This window comes from Lepisosteus oculatus, chromosome 22, assembly GCF_040954835.1.
Source record: "Lepisosteus oculatus isolate fLepOcu1 chromosome 22, fLepOcu1.hap2, whole genome shotgun sequence".
In the NCBI taxonomy this organism is placed as follows: domain Eukaryota; kingdom Metazoa; phylum Chordata; class Actinopteri; order Semionotiformes; family Lepisosteidae; genus Lepisosteus; species Lepisosteus oculatus.
This window is the reverse complement of record NC_090717.1, coordinates 1,020,044-1,036,363: the sequence shown is the minus strand read 5'-3', so window position 1 is coordinate 1,036,363 and position 16,320 is coordinate 1,020,044. Positions and strand designations below refer to the sequence as shown.

The window sequence follows — 16,320 nt, the reverse complement described above, 5'->3', positions numbered from 1 at the left end:
GGGCCTTGCTAGTAGCTGTTAAACTGAATCATTTGGTTTGTTACTTTTTGTCACGTGGGGCAGTGGTGCGATGTTGTTCCGAGTGAGCCTCTGCACTCTTCTCCTCTCTTGGAGGTGAACGGAGTGGCTGACCTTTCACCTCTGCTCACCGCATCTGCTGTGCGCGGCCTGGTCATGGTGATGGTGCAAAGGTCATGACCCCAAACGAAGAGAGAGAGAGGGGGATTTCTTTTTGGTCCGGTGCACGGTTAGTCGCACCGGTCAGACTCGCTGTGTAGAGCCGCCGTCAAGCTCTTTTCCCGGCGGGTCTGTGTGGGAATCGACGACCGGACAACCTGCTGGCGTATTTCGGACCGGGCTGAGCGCTGAGGCGGCGGGGGTGGGCTGTGTAAGGGAGGCGGCCGGGGAGAGAATTGGCCAGGCGGCGCAGGGGCACGAGGAGTGACTGGCAGCGGTGCACTGGGGTGCGCTGAGGGGCCGTCCCCTGAGCCTGCCTGGGGGGGCCCCAGGGCAGTATGCTCCATTCCTGCATTTCACCGTGCCTGCTAAGGCTCCCCAACGCGGTCGGTCCATTTCCAAAATGAGAAAAGAAAGAGCCGCTGACATAGCAGTGAATGTGGCTCCACAGAGGCCAGTTCTCAGGTTGGGAGCCGAGGGCCGTGTGGGGCCCCTGCTGATGGCGCGGGGCCACACTGGAGGGCTGGCCGGCGGAGGGTATGGGGGGGGCCTCCTCGGCCCGGGGCCGTACCTCAGCTGTGGTCTCCTGACCGAGGTCTGAGGCCGCGGCAGGGCGCAGGGGTGTCTGTGGCGCGCCTGCCCGCCTCTGCGGTGTCTTCCTTCCTGTCTTCATCTGTGTGCCATCTCTGCGGTGGGATCCGGGGCAGAGAGACGCCGTGGCCCCGACGGCCTTCTGTCTCGAGCGCCCCGCGGCGGGAATTTGAGAGAGCAAAATCGCGGGCGTCGGGGCGGAGCTCGGCGACCTCGTGGGGCCGCTGTAAAAATAACCCCGCCAGGTGGGGTGACAGTCACGATCACTCTCGCGCTTGTGTGTCATCGTTCTGGATGCAGGGCCTCTAAAAATAACTGCATGAAAACTGAACTCTTTTCGCGTTTAGTGTCACCTCAGCCTCCAGCGCCTTCACTTCCTGAGACGGTAAAGGAAGTGGGGGGTGAGCAAGACAGCGCTCACCAGTTTTTACCGCAATACGACTGCAAGTGTCCTGACCGCTGGTATCAAGGTGTGGAGCCGCAGTACAGGACAGAAAAGCCATACAGAGGGCTGTGGGGTCCGCGCAGAAAATATATCTCAACCGCTGCCACAGCCGGGCCCGAGCTATGCTTCGGGACGCAGTTCACCCTGGCCACGATCCGTTTCCACCCCTGGGTTCTGGTATATCAGAAGGTCGCTGTATCAGAACAATGACCAACAGATTCAAAACCAGTTTCTTCCCCCGAAGTCTGCATCTTAAACAGCTCAGATTAGCTCCTGCACTTGAAGGTACTGCACTGTTTGCATTATGTCCTGTCTTGGCTGTATTATAACGTCTATTGTCTAAATGTATTGTCCATGCTACTGGGTCCAGCTGAAAGAGTGAGGATTCCAGTACACTTGTTCTATGTGGAAATCTTGAATCCTAATGCACCAGAACATGAGGGGGGTCCAGTGGGATCTCTCGGACTCTGAGGTCCTGCCGGGCTCCTTTCCTGTCCGCCCCAGAGAGGCACCCGAGGGTGCAGCCTTGCCGTGCTTAAAGGGCTCTGGTCAGGAGGGAGCAGGGCACAGCCAGGGAGGTGAGGGTGAGGCCCAGAGGACCAGGTTCCTGCTCCCAGTGGCGGTGGTGGACCAGCAGGGGGTGCTCCTCCCAGTTGTTATGCTGTAGTTGGCAATGGGCTGCGCAGTGTCACAGCAGTCAGCATTGCTGCCTTGTAGTACAGGAGCCCTGGGTTCGAGGCTTGAGGACCTGGGACCTGAGGTGCTGTCTGTGTGGAGTTTGTATGTTCTCCATGTGTTCATGCAAAGATTGATTGGCTTCTGAGAAAATTGACGCTGGTGTGACTGTGTGTGTGTTTGTGTGTCTGTATGCCCTGTGATGGACTGGTGTCCCGTCAAGATCATACAGCACCTTCATGCCTTTATGTCCCAGGATAGGCTCCTGCTCCCCTGTTTGGGAAGACGTGGTTAGAAAATGGGTGGATCGCTAGATGAGCCGTCCTGACTGCTCGGTCGTTAACAGGCCAGGGCGGTCGTTTGCGAGAGCAGGAGTCGTTAACCCCTGTGTCCGGGCTGCATCCCACTGTGAGCTGGCACCATCCTCCCGGCCCCTCGGAAATTCACCCTCGATGGAGACGGTGAGGCGGTTTCTCACTGCTCCCCCGTTCCGCTGCGCGGTGGGGCCGCTGTGCCCGAGCCCCGCTCGATCTCGAAGCGAGAGCGGCTGGGAGGGACCTGTCAGTCCTGCAGGAATGCGGCCCTCGGAGACTCGTTCTCTCATCGTCTGTGGAGTGTCCTTCTGGAGGGGCCCTGTTGTGAAGATCCGAGTCTGTGGTTCCAGTGAATGAGCAGTTTCTGAAGCCCGGTAGCTATGAGCACTCTCCCCTGCCCCCTGCAGCGGCCCTGTGCTGGCCGCAGCGATGGCGACAGGTGGAAGTGATCTGTGCTGCTGTTTTTTTTTTGTTGTTTTCTTTGGGCCCTTCCTTCCTGTTTTTTCTTCCGTTTAAAAGAAAACAACGTTTTCTCGTTTCCTGGATGATAAGACAAGATCAGATCACTTTATTGGCCAGATACAATTTCTTGTATTAGGAATTTGTCTTTTTGCAGACCCCAGCTTCCTCTCCATGAGACACAGCCAGGGAGAGAAGCTGGGGGTCAGAGTGCAGGGTCAGCCATTGTACAGCGCCCCTGGAGCAGCTGGGGTTAAGGGCCTTGCTCAGGGGCCCAACAGAGTAGGATTCCTCTGCCAGCCGCGGGATTTGAACCGGCAACCTCCCAGCCACAGGCACAGATCCTGAGCCACAGCGCCACTGCTCCGCCCGGATGGGATGGAAGCAGTCCGTGAGCAAGCAGTGACTCGGCATGCTCATGGGGGGGGATCTGCTCAGTCATGCCTTCTAGGCGGGGGGGCCCAGGGTGGGCCCTGTCTTCGTTGCATTCATGGACTCTCCTCAGCAGCGTCCGTGTGATTCCTTTGTTCACGGTCACTCAGAGAGAAGAATCGGCAGGTTAGAGGCTCTTGGGTAATTGGGGGGGGGCAGCAGGTGGTGTGATCAGGGCTGCGCTAGAAACTCAAGGGGAGATCCAACCGGTTTGTGAGCTGGGGGGGGTCAGAGTGCGGGAAAGCTCAGTCTCCGCTCCCGGCTGGGCGATGGGGCTATTTCTGTACCTGGGGCAGGACTGCCTGGTCCCCAGGGGCTGGGCGTCCTGGGGGGGGCGCTTCAGGAATGGGCTCTCTGTCGGTTCTGCGTGGCTGTGGCGGCGTGTGTCTGTGCTCGGTGATCAGTGACGCTCCGGCTCCCTCCGGGCTGGGCGAGAGCGGGGGAGCCGAGCCCCGGGCTGAGCGCCGCCTCACACAGCTCCCCCCCGCCCGGCCCGCTCATGGCCCCGGGGGGGGTCGGCGCACAATCGCTCCTTTCATCCCGCCTGCGCTCGGCGGCTCCGCGATCAGCCCGGGGTTGGGTTACAGGGCTCGGGAACTGTCAGAACATTCCTCTGCGGTGGGGGGGGGGGGGAGATATAAAACAGTTCTCCAGGCGGATAATCCCGTCGTCTCGTGCGGACGGCGGCGCGGACCTCTTCAAAGAGCCGCCCTCCCTCCCCGTCCGACACACCAGCGAGTAAACAAACCGCAAGCTGCTTCCCAAGGCCTGTCTTCATCAGAGAGGCGGCCATGTTACTCGAGTGGTTCCTTCAGTAAAAGAGAAGCTTGCCGATGCGGTTTCGTCTCGCTGAGCCTCCCGTGAAAAGCCCCAGAAGCCGGCTTGCAGGCCCTGTGTTTGCTGGGGGGGAGCTGGCTGTGCAGCAGGAGGGGGAAGGGGGGAGAGGGACACCCTGGCACTGATTCCCGGGAATGGGCGGCTCCACCCGAGGAAAGGGATTCGGGATCAGGAAGCGGGCTGGGGGAAAGTGAGGTCGCTCCATCCTGCAGCTTCCTCTAAGGAAGAGCACGCTGTGTGGACTGGAATGCACTGTATAGACTGAATATCAGGGGGGGGGGGGCAGATCTGCCGATCCTCGTCCATATGAGCGTTTCTCTCTGCGGGAAGGTGTTCTGGTGCTGGCGTGGGCCTGCTGGAGGCAGGAAACCGCGCGCTGGGGCAGAACACAGGATGCCCTCCGCGGCCCTCTTCCTGCCTCGGCTCTGGAATGTCGCCCCGGTTGTTCTGGGCGGGAATTCCACTGGAGTCCCATTGTTGAGGCCGTTGGACGCAAGTCGGCTTCCTGGAGCTCTCGGGTCTCTCTCCTGCTCTCTCGCACGCACACTGCAACCCCCGAGACCGTTTTCATGTGCGTTTTAAAACCATAGGCTCTTGTTTCTTCTAGACCTGCCCCCCCCCCCTTCCCCGTGTTCTGGGGGGTGCACGCTGCACCTGCGTCCTCCCGGACCCTCGGTATCCGAGCCGCTCGCCCCTTCTGCGCGACACCGGGGCCGACGAGCCGGGGGAGCACAGACCCTTGAGGTGGCTGGCACCCCAGAAGCCGTGGGCGCTGTTGAAGTGCTTCCTACTGCGACCGGGCCCGGCTGCTCTGGGACCGCCCAGCTCAGCATGTGGCCCCGCCAGGTCTCTGATCGGGGGCCCCTGGCCGTGTGGAGCTGCTCGGGGTGCTACAGCACTGTCTTTCTGTACAGCCTGGCAGTCTGGGGGGGAGTCTGTGCTCCCCTGCTCTGCTGCACACACAGGCGCCAAGGCCGCCGCATGGTGCCAGTCTCGGGCCTGCGTCTCCGAGCTTGTGGGCGTTCAGGGCTCGGTGTAGATCTCCCTATGGCCCTCGGCTGACTTTAATTGGCTTCATTACTCTGCTTTCCTCCCCACTGAGAGCTGATGTGTTCTGGCGCACTATGGCTGCCGTCGCATCATCCAGGTGGGGCTGCACACTGGTGGTGGTGGAGGGGATCCCCATTACCTGTAAAGCGCTTTGAGTGGAGTGTCCAGAAAAGCGCTATATAAATGTAAGCAATTAATGAATGCGCTGTGGTGCTGCTGTCACTCTCTCTCCAGGTGTTTCAACTCTCTGGAGAGTGGGGTGTCGCTCAGCGGAGCCCAGTTTGCTGGCCCCGGCCTGTCGTAGTCGGGCCTCGCCAGCGCCTCGAGAACGTCCCCTCTGCGCTGGCGCAGGGCCTGACCGCTCCGATTCCTGCCCTCTGGCCGGCGGGCAGGGGGGGCTGAGACTCTTAGAGTTTCGCTGCCGTAAAAGGCCGTTTTTTAAAAAACCATTTGGCAATCCAGTGCGGCCCGTTCGTAGGCTGAAACCTGCCAGGAATGGGTTAAAGGTTAGTCTGGACACTTTCCCGGGGGGGATGGGGCAGTGTCTGAGATAAACATGCCCTGCCTTTTTGAAGCAGAATTTTTTTTCTTTCATCTCCCTGGATCTTATCTGTCCTTCTTAAAACAAACAGTGAGTTACCAGCAACCAAGTGGACTAGAAGGGCCAGGTGGAGCTCTTTGTGTTTATAGCCTCCGGCATGGTTGGTTTGACAGGAGACAGCTGTTTGTACATGTTGCGTTATCTGGGCTAGTGCAAGCCAGCAGCTTTCTGAATAAGCTACAGGAGCAGCCAGTTCAGTCTTCTGTCGAAAGTATTATTTTCTATGAAATAGTTCAGGTGGGGAGCTGCGTCAGCATGCGTAGTCTGCAGAGGAACAAGTAATGGGTTTCAAAGGTTTCTTCCACACACCGGAAGAAGGCTCCACGGCCGAAACGTTGTGTTTTCTTTCTTCTTCTTTTTTCAAGCATGGAATAAACCTCTTACTTGTTCCTTTGCAGCCTACGCATGCCGACGCAGCTCCCCACCTGAAGTAATTGGTTTATTCCATGCTGAAAAGAGAAGAGAGAAAAGACAACGTTACTTGTTCCTTATTTTCTATTAAGTTCCCCTTTGAAACATGAGGTGTTCGGGACTGCGCCAAGAGATCGCGGGATACCGCCGCAGACGGCTGTGCGGGGTTTCTGGGACAGGCGAGATCTTCGGCTGGAAGTTCCGTGCTCGGGGAGGCCGAGCTCGGCTCTCCTCCTTCTGTTCAGCCTTCGGCCTGCGGTCATGTGAGGGGCTGGGGGTGGCTTTCCTCCGCAGAGCAGGCCACACGCGCAGAGGGAGCCACAGAGACGCACACACGCAGGCACATTCCAGAAGGACTTTCTTCTGTTTAAAGACCCTACCCTAACCCCGCCTCTGAAGTGTGGACTCCTCTAAACCAGGCAAGTCAGCCAAGTGATTGGAGCCTGAATATTCTGCAGAAGCTCAAATACAACCCCCTCCCCCATCTTAAAATGTAAAGTAAAAACTTTTTTATACATCAGGATTAATATATTCAATATTTGTATTTAATTTGCTGTAATCCTTTAGCATAGTGTTTAAGTGTCATGAGCTGGGGGGGCGAATGTTCGGCTGCTTCTTGCTCATGAGTGAGAGTGAAGTACAGGCTGCTCTCTGGTACTAGACAGGCGTTCCTCCCTAAAACAAGAGGTCCACTCCCAGGATTCCCACTCCTGCCACAGTCGGAGCCTCTCCTCGTCCTCCTGGGGGAGGGAGCTGCAGCCCACCCCGAGGGACAGGGAGGGAGTCTCTCCCACGATGCTTTTGTGGTGAACGTCGATGGGCGTCCCTGTTGGCAGTGAAGCTCGTCGGGTGCGAGTTTGTCGCCGTCTCCGTGCGGCATGTCCGCAGGATGGCAGGAGCTCGGGGATTTGGCGGTGTTTAGGGCCGGAGTCGAGTCCTTCGGAGAAACCAAGAAATTTCCTGCCGTGACGTGCGCGTTCGGAAAAGCAGCCGATGCTCCTCCTGCCCTTGTTCCTAGGGGTCTGTGTGGGCTGATGGAGGGAGGAGTCGGCTCTCGCTCGGCAGGAGGGGCCCCACGGGCTGGCGGGTGACCCAGCCCGTGGCCCCTCTCTCGCGGGAGGGGGTCGCCCGTGCACGCAGCCCACAGCCCCCCGCCGCCCCTGCGGAAATGCCGAACGAGGTCGTTTGGTTTTCTTCCGCAACGCGTCGGGTAGGATGTGATCTGTGCTGGCGTGGCCCCCGATACTCTGGGAGTCTGGACGTCCACGGTCATTCGGTCATGACAGCACCCCTGGGAGCCTGCGAAGGGTGGCTTCCCATCTGGAGTATCGGCTTTCTCGGAGGGATTTACTCCCGGGATGCGAGGTGGTGGAGGCGGCAGGGAGGTGTGATCTCTGCACTGGGCTGGACTGGGCCGGGCCGGGCCTGGACCAGACCGGTCCTCATGCCTGCGTGCCGGGAAGATGAGCTCCGGCCTCATGATGTTTTGTTTCACATCCAGGAGAGTGAGAGTGTTATCCATTTCCTGGTTTGCTAGTTGGGTGGCTGGTCCTGCCTCTGCGCTGTTCTGAGCGGAGCGTATGGGTGAGATCTATGGATTGATTCGCGAGAAGCTCGTACACTGGCTAGATGCATGGGCCCCAGAAGGACAGTTCCAGGCAAAAGGCGGCGTCTTGTTTCAGGCTGTTTCTGAAGCTGCTTGCCCTGGGCTCTCCAGGGGCCTGCTGGTCTCACCCTCCGGGCTGGTGAAACGTGAGAGAGACTGATGGGCTGAAAGCCAGCGCAGGAAAGTATTCTTTAATTCTGTAGAAAGCCAAGTGCTGAAAGAGTCAAGTGTTGTATCTTCCTTTTAATTTGTGCACGATGTGTGTACAGTTAATTTGTTGCTTCCCCCTGCAGTGGCTCAGGGTTGTGCTGGTACCGAGGCATCCTGCTTGAGGCTTCAGCTTGGGGGGGAACTGCAGGACTTGTTTCCAAAGAGGGTTTTCACTGGAGCATTTCGAGGAACGCCTGGTCCAGTCCCTTGCCTGCGGAAGTTGGCGCCGGGCTCTCTCTCGATCCTGGGAGAGTGAGAGCTCGGGGCCGCTTGCTCTCCGATAAGCAGGGCACCGGGCCAGATTATCAGGCGCTCGATGGTCTCCGGGGACCACAGCTCTGGCTCGGCCCGATATTGATGTAAGAGGACATCATGGCTGCTCGATTGCCCTCCAGAGACCCCCCCGGGGCGGTGAGCTCAGCTTTAGCTGTCAAAGGCTCTGGACTTCAGGGCAGATGCGTCACTGGTAGGGTTGGTGGAGTGGTGGTTCTGTGGCTCAGGATCTGTGCCTGTGGCTGGGAGGTTGCCGGTTCAAATCCTGCAGTTAGCAAAGGAATCCCACTCCGTTGGGCCCCTGAGCAAGGCCCTTAACCCCAACTGCTCCAGGGGCTAAATGGCTGATCCTGCGCTCTGACCCCTAGCTTCTCTCCCTGTCTGTGTGTCTCATGGAGAGCAAGCTGGGGTATGTGAAAAGACAAATTCCTAATACAAGAAATTTATTTATTTTTTTTACAAAATATACTTAATTTCGGTAACGACATCTCAAAAAAGAAACGTTCTCACAATTGTAAAACTTTGTATGCAATAAAAACCTTTCCGAAATGATGGTGATTGTCCGTTATCAATCTGTGCAAGTGGAAGACGGGGCTGGATTTGCGCAAGAAATTTTATATGGTCCAGCCCACCTCCTGGGGACCCCCCGGGCCTGGGGTGGGGTGGGGGGGGCAGTGTTGATCTGGCTGAGGTGTGACTGAGCTGGATGGGTGGTAAGTGGTAACTGGTGTGTACAGCAGGCGTCTATCTCCTTGCTGCAGTGGCAAAACTAAGTCTTCACTATCTGAATATTTGTAAATGCATTTGATCTCGCGTCTGAAAACACAGCATGGTGTAGCTTTGTACGTTCTCGAAGCCCCCCGAGCTTCAGAGCCTCTATGGGGTGGGGTGAGGTGGGCTGGGCGCTGTGGGCGGCGGGCAGGCGGGGTGTGTTAAACCTGTGTCACAGGTGGGTCTGGGCCGAGTGCACTCCCCCGGGAGGAGAGGCTGTGCGTCTGGCCCGGTGCCCAGTGAGCAGGACAGGCTGGGACCCTGCTGACAGGAGCCCCTCTCCTGTTCGCGTCCGCTCGTTGGCGCTGTCCGGGCTCGTTGGCAGGCACAGATCGCCCAGCGTTCTCCTTTCCGTGAGGCTCTCTCTCAGGGGGGCAGACAGTGGCACTGCCTCGGCGGCCCCTGGGCTGGCAGTGGTTATCCCTGTCCAGCCTTGTCCTCGGTCTGCAGCAGAGCTCTGACCCGGTCAGGGTGTCCTGGGGACAGTCCAGTCTGTCTGCAGCAGAGCTGTGACCCGGTCAGGGTGTCTTGGGGACTGTCCAGTCTGTCTGCAGCAGAGCTGTGACCCGGTCAGGGTGTCTTGGGGACTGTCCAGTCTGTCTGCAGCAGAGCTGTGACCCGGTCAGGGTGTCCTGGGGACTGTCCAGTCTGTCTGCAGCAGAGCTGTGACCCGGTCAGGGTGTCTGGGGACTGTCCAGTCTCGGTCTGCAGCAGAGCTGTGACCCGGTCAGGGTGTCCTGTGGACTGTCCAGTCTCGGTCTGCAGCAGAGCTCAGACCCGGTCAGGGTGTCCTGGGGACTGTCCAGTCTCGGTCTGCAGCAGAGCTCAGACCCGGTCAGGGTGTCCTGGGGACTGTCCAGTCTCGGTCTGCAGCAGAGCTCTGACCCGGTCAGGGTGTCCTGGGGACTGTCCAGTCTGTCTGCAGCAGAGCTGTGAGCCGGTCAGGGTGTCCTGGGGACTGTCCAGTCTCGGTCTGCAGCAGAGCTGTGACCCGGTCAGGGTGTCCTGGAGACTGTCCAGTCTCGGTCTGCAGCAGAGCTGTGAGCCGGTCAGGGTGTCCTTCCCCAGCCCGGAGGGAAGGTTGTTGTAGTACAGCGGAATCGCTGATACAGGGCTGGTGGGATATATTTAGTGCGGCGTTTAAACCTGAGCCTTGTCATCTTGCCCCTCACTCATCCCACCTCCCCCCCCTCCCCTGCCGGCTGAGATAAATATACTCTGGCTGGCTGGTCAGCCCTGCCGTGCCAGTCCCAGGGTTAGTGTTACTGGCCTGGGGAGGAGGGGGGGAGTCTTCAGCGAGCTGGAGAGGAAACGCTGCTGTGAGGGGTTCCAAAATGCTTCTGCCCGTTTTCTTTCTTCCTCGTTTTCGTGGCCCTGCAGGTCCACTGCTCCTGGTGTGTGTGTGTGATATACAGCATTCTAACCTCAGTGGGGTGGTTTCAAATATCAGTGTGGGAGCCTACAGAGCCGCCGGGGCTCAGGAGGCTGTGCGTCTGTGGAGAGGGTTTCCTCTGAAGGGAGTGTGGGCACTGAGCAGTACCGCAGAGCCGGGGAGGGAGAGAGGCCAGATTACACGGCGGGGGGGGGGCTGGTGGTCACCACAGTGTTTCCACATCCTCTGCTCCCTGCCTCGCAATGGGAAACGCAGAGCTGGTGCCTCCCCGGGTGTCGAGGGTGTTGCTGTGTGCAGACTCCTCTTCCTCTGTCAGCGCTCTCGCTCCGTGCTCCCTCCATGAGGCCCAGAGAGGGCTTGTGTAAATGTAGCTCACGCAGCTGAGTCGGCTCTTGTTCAGTTTGTTAGCAATAACATGAGTTTTGTTCCCCAGGAGTATTACCTAGTCAATGGGTACAGGTCTGAAATTGGTCTTGTCAAGTCTGGTGTCCCCCAGGGCTCAATACTGGGCCCCTTGCTCTTCAGCATTTACATGTTCCCACTTGGTCAGCTTTTAAGATCACATGGCCTCAGCTTTAATTTTTACGCTGACGATACTCAAATATACATCCATACCAAACCTGACACTGATGTGGCTGTCTCTATTCTATCTAATTGCATCTCTGACATAAAAATTTGGATGACCCAAAGCTTCCTTCATCTTAACTGTGACAAGACTGAAGTCATGCTTATTGGCACCCCCCATCAAGTTCGTAAAGCCAGTCCTGTATCCCTATCTGTAGATGGCTCTGTACTTCAGCTTCAATCAAAATTGAAAAACCTTGGGGTTATATTCGATTCTGGCTTAACATTTGACCCACATGTACAGCATACTGTCAGAACATCTTTTTTCACCTTAGAAATATCGCAAGACTACGCCCTATGCTATCATTAACTGTGGCTGAAAAGCTGATCAACATATTTGTATTCTCTCGAATTGATTACTGCAATGCTCTACTCGCTGGGGTATCTAAATCTGCTCTGAACAAACTGCAGTACGTCCAAAATTCAGCAGCCAGAATCCTGACCAGGTCTAGTGCAAGTGTTCACATTACTCCTATCCTGGAGTCCTTGCAGTGGCTTCCGGTCAAATTCCGCGTAGACTTTAAAATCCTCCTGCTCACCTATAAGGCTCTGCATGGCTTGGCACCTCAGCACCTGTCTGAACTATTATCGCCGTACTCCCCACCTCGCAACCTCCGCTCTTCAAATTCTGCCCTCCTTACTGTCCCCCAAGCCCGTCTACAGTCTATGGGCGACAGGGCCTTCTCCTGCTATGCCCCCAAGTTCTGGAACTCTTTGCCCAAGGATATCAGAGAGTCACCTTCTCTAAACTCCTTCAATCCAGACTCAAAACCTTCTTCAGAAAAGCCTTTACTTAACTGGTTCCATTCTTCACCCCTCTGCTCTTAGTACCACCTTCCACGGTCTCCTCTATTGTTATTGTTGTATTGTTGTAATTATAATTGTGTTTTATCTTGTGTATTCTTCTTATTTATTGTTGTAGTCTTCTTATTTATTGTTATTGTCATCCTGTAAAGCGCTTTGAGAAGCCACCTTTAAAGGCGCTATATAAAATAAAGTTTATTATTATTATTATTATTATTATTATTTAACGTTTTCCAAATTACAGCTGCTGCCCGTCTGCAGGTGGGGAGTCAGTGGGGGAGGCAGTGGTGACCATTTCTGAGCAGCTGATGGTGATCAAGTGGATCCCCTGTCAGTCAGTCAGGTGGCCAGGGAGTCCTGGTGCCGGCCTGTTGGGCTGTGCTCAGGCTGGTGGTTTGTCGGTCAGCCAGTTGTCCGAAGAAACACCGGCAGTGTTTCCGTGGGAGGCGAGACCCATGCCGGGATCACAGGCTTTTCCCGAGCTGCTGGCTGGTCCCGTCGACTCCGGTCTTTTTTTGGGGGGTATGTTTCTGAAGGGCTGCGGCCTGCCGCCCCCCTCTTGCTTTGACCCCGCTCTTGGGGATGCGCTGATCTGCGAGGAGGAAAGCTCTGAATTCCGGTCTATGACTGCAAGCAGCCCTCCCAGTAAATGGATCGATTCTTCGCTAGAACCTCAAGTGGCGATCCTGTGGGATTCCTCAAGCGCAGATGAACACCTGACACCAGATAGTCGGCTGTAGAGAAGCACGAGGCTCTGCCCAGTGCAGGCTATATAAACGTCAGGGGGAGGTGGGATGGCTGGGAATTGTTTTAAAAGTAGGCAGCGAGCAGTTAACTAGATGACATGGATACCTGTCGGACTGTATCTGCCGTTACCCTCTTTCCTTTGAGGGTGTAGGAATGAGAGCTGGGAAGTGTCCTGTCTCCGTTTGTGAGGTCAGGCTGAAGGCTTCGGCCTGCCCCTGCGCTTCTCCGCTTCTCCGTCCCTTTTTCCATTGCAGTCCCTCCGCCTCTCGTGAGCCCCCTGCTGAGCAGCATCCCTCCCGGTCCCCACCCCCCACCTCTCTCTCCATGCCTCCCATCCTTCTGTCTCCGCCTGCGAGGGCGGCAGGCTCCGGCATGCCAGGAATTCCCAGGGAGCTTCCCTGACGGGAGCGGAGAGGGGTTTCGTTGCGGGCTGGCGGGGCGGAGGACGGGCGAGATGCACAGATAGAGCTCAGGAATGTGCCGGCGGCACAGGCTGCCGTCTTCCCAGGTGGGGCCCGCACCCCGCCGCCTCGGAGCTCGAGAGCGTTCCTGAAAAAACTCAACTGCCTTTTTGGGAAAGGGGCGGTGTGCACCGTTTTCAGCCTGGGAATCGAACCCCAGTGCAGGGAATCTCGCTCCTTTTTCAGGTTTTCCACACCGTAGGCCCGCTGATGAGCGGAAGGCAGATCTGGTTAATATTTAACACCCAAGGCTTACTCCCCGCAAGGCTGACCAGCTGCAAGTACACAGGAGGTCGCTGAGGATAGAGGGGGCCGGCCTGCTCAAGTCCCGGGCAGTGTCATCGGGCTCGGTCCCCGCGCTGCGCGTTGGAGCAGCAGCAGCTCAGCCCCTGCGCTGTTAGAGCTGCACCGGCTTGGCATCTGAGCCTTGTCCTCCCAGGCCCTGCAGCTCTGAACCTCCCCCCCAACACACACACAGACTGAGCATTGCTGATAGCAGCTTTAGTCCAGCTGTAGCGCCACACCAGTGCTCGCTCTGTCTGCTGCTCCGTCACGGGTCTCTTTTCCCCCCTCAGCTCAATGCCGCCACCTTCAGGGCAGCCTGCAGAGCTTCACGCGAGAGTGCAGCGTTTTTTTTTAAAATGTCCTCCGTTTAAAAAAACGACCTGTAAATCTGGATCTTGCACCTCAGTATCAGTAGTTTTATTTCTGCCCCGCAGGGATATTCGCATTGCAAAGCTGTTTTCCCCACCCCTCCCCCCCGATTCCCACAATTGGAATAATGATGACTGTGTTTAAAACGGGGGTCGCTTCTGTGATTGTGTGCTAGATAACGGCGAGGAAGGTACCCAGTGTCGTCTCTGCAGGGCTGTGGCCCAGTTCTGTGTGCGCACGGACACTCCCTCTTGGCGGACAGTCAGAGAGGTCTGTTTGTAGAGCAGGAAATCCTTTCTGTGCGCTGGCCGCCCCGCGGGAGAAACGCAGCTGGACTTGAAGGCCAGAAGGGGGCAGCCCCGAGGCACAGGCGGAGCGTCCCGTGTAGAGGAACAGTGGGCGCCTTTGTTGTTTGCCGGAGAGCTGCCCGCGTAAAAATCCCGACAACACGGTCGGCGACGTTGCGGAATATCTGTCCCGGCCCCTCCTTTCCTTGACGCGACCCGCACGTGGGGCTGGCACGTGGGGCTCGGGCAGTGCTGGGCTGCAGGACCAACGCGCTGTCCCGGCCCTCCAGTTCCCGGCGCTGGCGTGGCGCACGGGGAGGGGGTCTCCTGCGCTGATCCCATCATCCTCTCGCCCGGTGTCTTTATCAGCTTGCAGAGCGTGAGCAGCACCGATCTCATCGTGATTCATTTCCATTCACTGCTATTCACTTTGTCCAGTGATGTCGCACTTCTGTCCCGGCTGTGTGCCCAGATCTGGCCTTCATCGCACCCAACTAGTGCGCCACTGTGTGGCCAAAGCACTGCCACCCTTGTGAAAGATCAGTGGTCAACTGCTGTTTCAGTGCGAGGCTAGGCCAGAGGTCACAACCTTTCGGAGAAGGTGAGAAGTTAGCTCTATTTTGAGTGCCATTGATACTTTTTTTTTAATGCCAGTAATATTAATTTATTACTCATGTCTTTTTTTTTAGTGTGATCCCTGCCCCTGCTTTCCCATGCCGAGTTCTCTGGCCTCAGGCTCGTAGTGTTTATGTTGAACAAGTGCGTATTCATCCCTTCCAAAGGGCTGAAGGGAGCGAACATCTAACTCTGCTTTCTTAGCAGCTGCCATTATATCCAAAACATCTGAACACAAGCAGGGCTTGTGAGCTTTCCTGAGCAAACAGTGTAGTCTAGACCTGCTGAAAACAATGCAGTACACAAACTGAGGGAACAGATTTTTCCTGCACCCAAAGGGCTTCGGGTTTAAGAGAATTGCAGAGTAGTCATCGTTCTTTAACTTAATTTCTTAGTGGCTGATTAGACTTTAATTGCACCTGCAGGTTTAATTGCACGTGCTGTTAAAAATCCCTTTGTGGGCCAACAGCGGCACACGTGCGGGAGACTAATGTGAGGGGGTCTCTGCCCGAGCTCGGTCCGTGTAGGGGGTGGGCGGGACAGGCTGGGAGCCGGCGCACGCACGCCCCCTGCAGGCGAGATGGGGGGTGGGCGGCCTCGATCGCTGGCCCTGGACGCTCCCCCTCTTTGCGATTTGCGAAGCCCGGCGCACTCAGGTGCTGGGATTAATTAGGAGACGCCGGGCTCCTCTTCAAAGGCTCCTCGTTTCCGGGAGCATGCTGGGGCGCTCCGGGCTTGTGGATCCTAATGAGTCCCGTCTGGCGCTCCGGCCCCCGGGGGGCCTGTGCGTGGGGGGGGACACCTGATAGGGCCTCACTGTCCCAGAGGTCAGCTAATGAAATGCTGTTCTCTCCAGGGGAGAAGCAATGTTTCGTTTGCAGAGAGAAGAGACAGTAGCTCTTTTCCCTGCAGAGAGAGGCTGCTGTCCTGCTGAGAGCGCTGAGCTGCGTCGCTGAGCCTTATTTCCATCTTCTGTTTCGCCAGGGAGGAGTGTCTGGTGGGTCGGGTGCTGTCCTGCTCACGAGAGGGGCGAGCAGCTCTCACTCTGGACAGTCCCGGTCCTGCAGGGCCATGCCGCCTCCTTTGTCTGCCCCTGATCGATCCTGGTTAGGAGTGTAGGACCTCTGGGAAGCCCATCCCAAGGGCACTGGGCAGACGGGATGGCTGTCCCTGTCCCTGTCCCTGTCCCTGTCCCTGTCCCTGTCCCTGTCCCTGTCCCTGTCCACCGGAAACATATCAGTAGGAGGAAAGTGGAGCACCTTCCTCAAGCTACCTGCAGCTTCAGGATGGTGCTCACGGCGCCTGAACACACTGCGGTGCAGGAGGGAAAGGTCGAATACAAGAAACTTTTCAGGCGTGCCGTTTGTCGCAGTCGGGGTAAATCGAGCGAACTGTCAATAGAATTGTCACCCGAGATGAGTTCAAGAGTCCTGCCAGCTCCTCTCCAGAGAGTCAGTTTTTTTTGGCTTTGGTGTGACTATACCCCCACTGGCCAGCAGGAGGTGCTGTGCCCATGGCCCTGAGCGCAGCATGGAGGCACACCCTCTCCGTAGGCAGAGGAGGGCATTACCGAAAGAAAACTGACTCTGCCACAGAGGTTACAAGGCTGGATAATTTTAAAAACAACATGATCTGTGGAAAGACCGACCTGTTTGTGCTGTCAGTCAGATCAGTAAGCCCCTGCACATGCTAAATATGCAGTTCTCAAAACCGGTAACCACAGACCTGTTCAAAAAGGCTTTTTGATTAAGTTTGATTTTCATTTTGAAACTGAAATGGCAGGTTTCATGACCAGGGTCTTGGTGGTTTATTTAAGCAGTGCGCTGGACCATGAGAATGTGGGGATGTCCAACGGCACAAACATCGCTAGTTGCAGTGTTTCA

General features: G+C 56.8%; 1 protein-coding gene across 2 annotated transcripts in view; it reads left to right on the top strand.

The window, feature by feature from the left end:
• Window positions 1–16,320, top strand: part of pxnb (paxillin b) — a 55,080-nt gene that overhangs the window by 8,048 nt on the left and 30,712 nt on the right. The window lies entirely within an intron of this gene.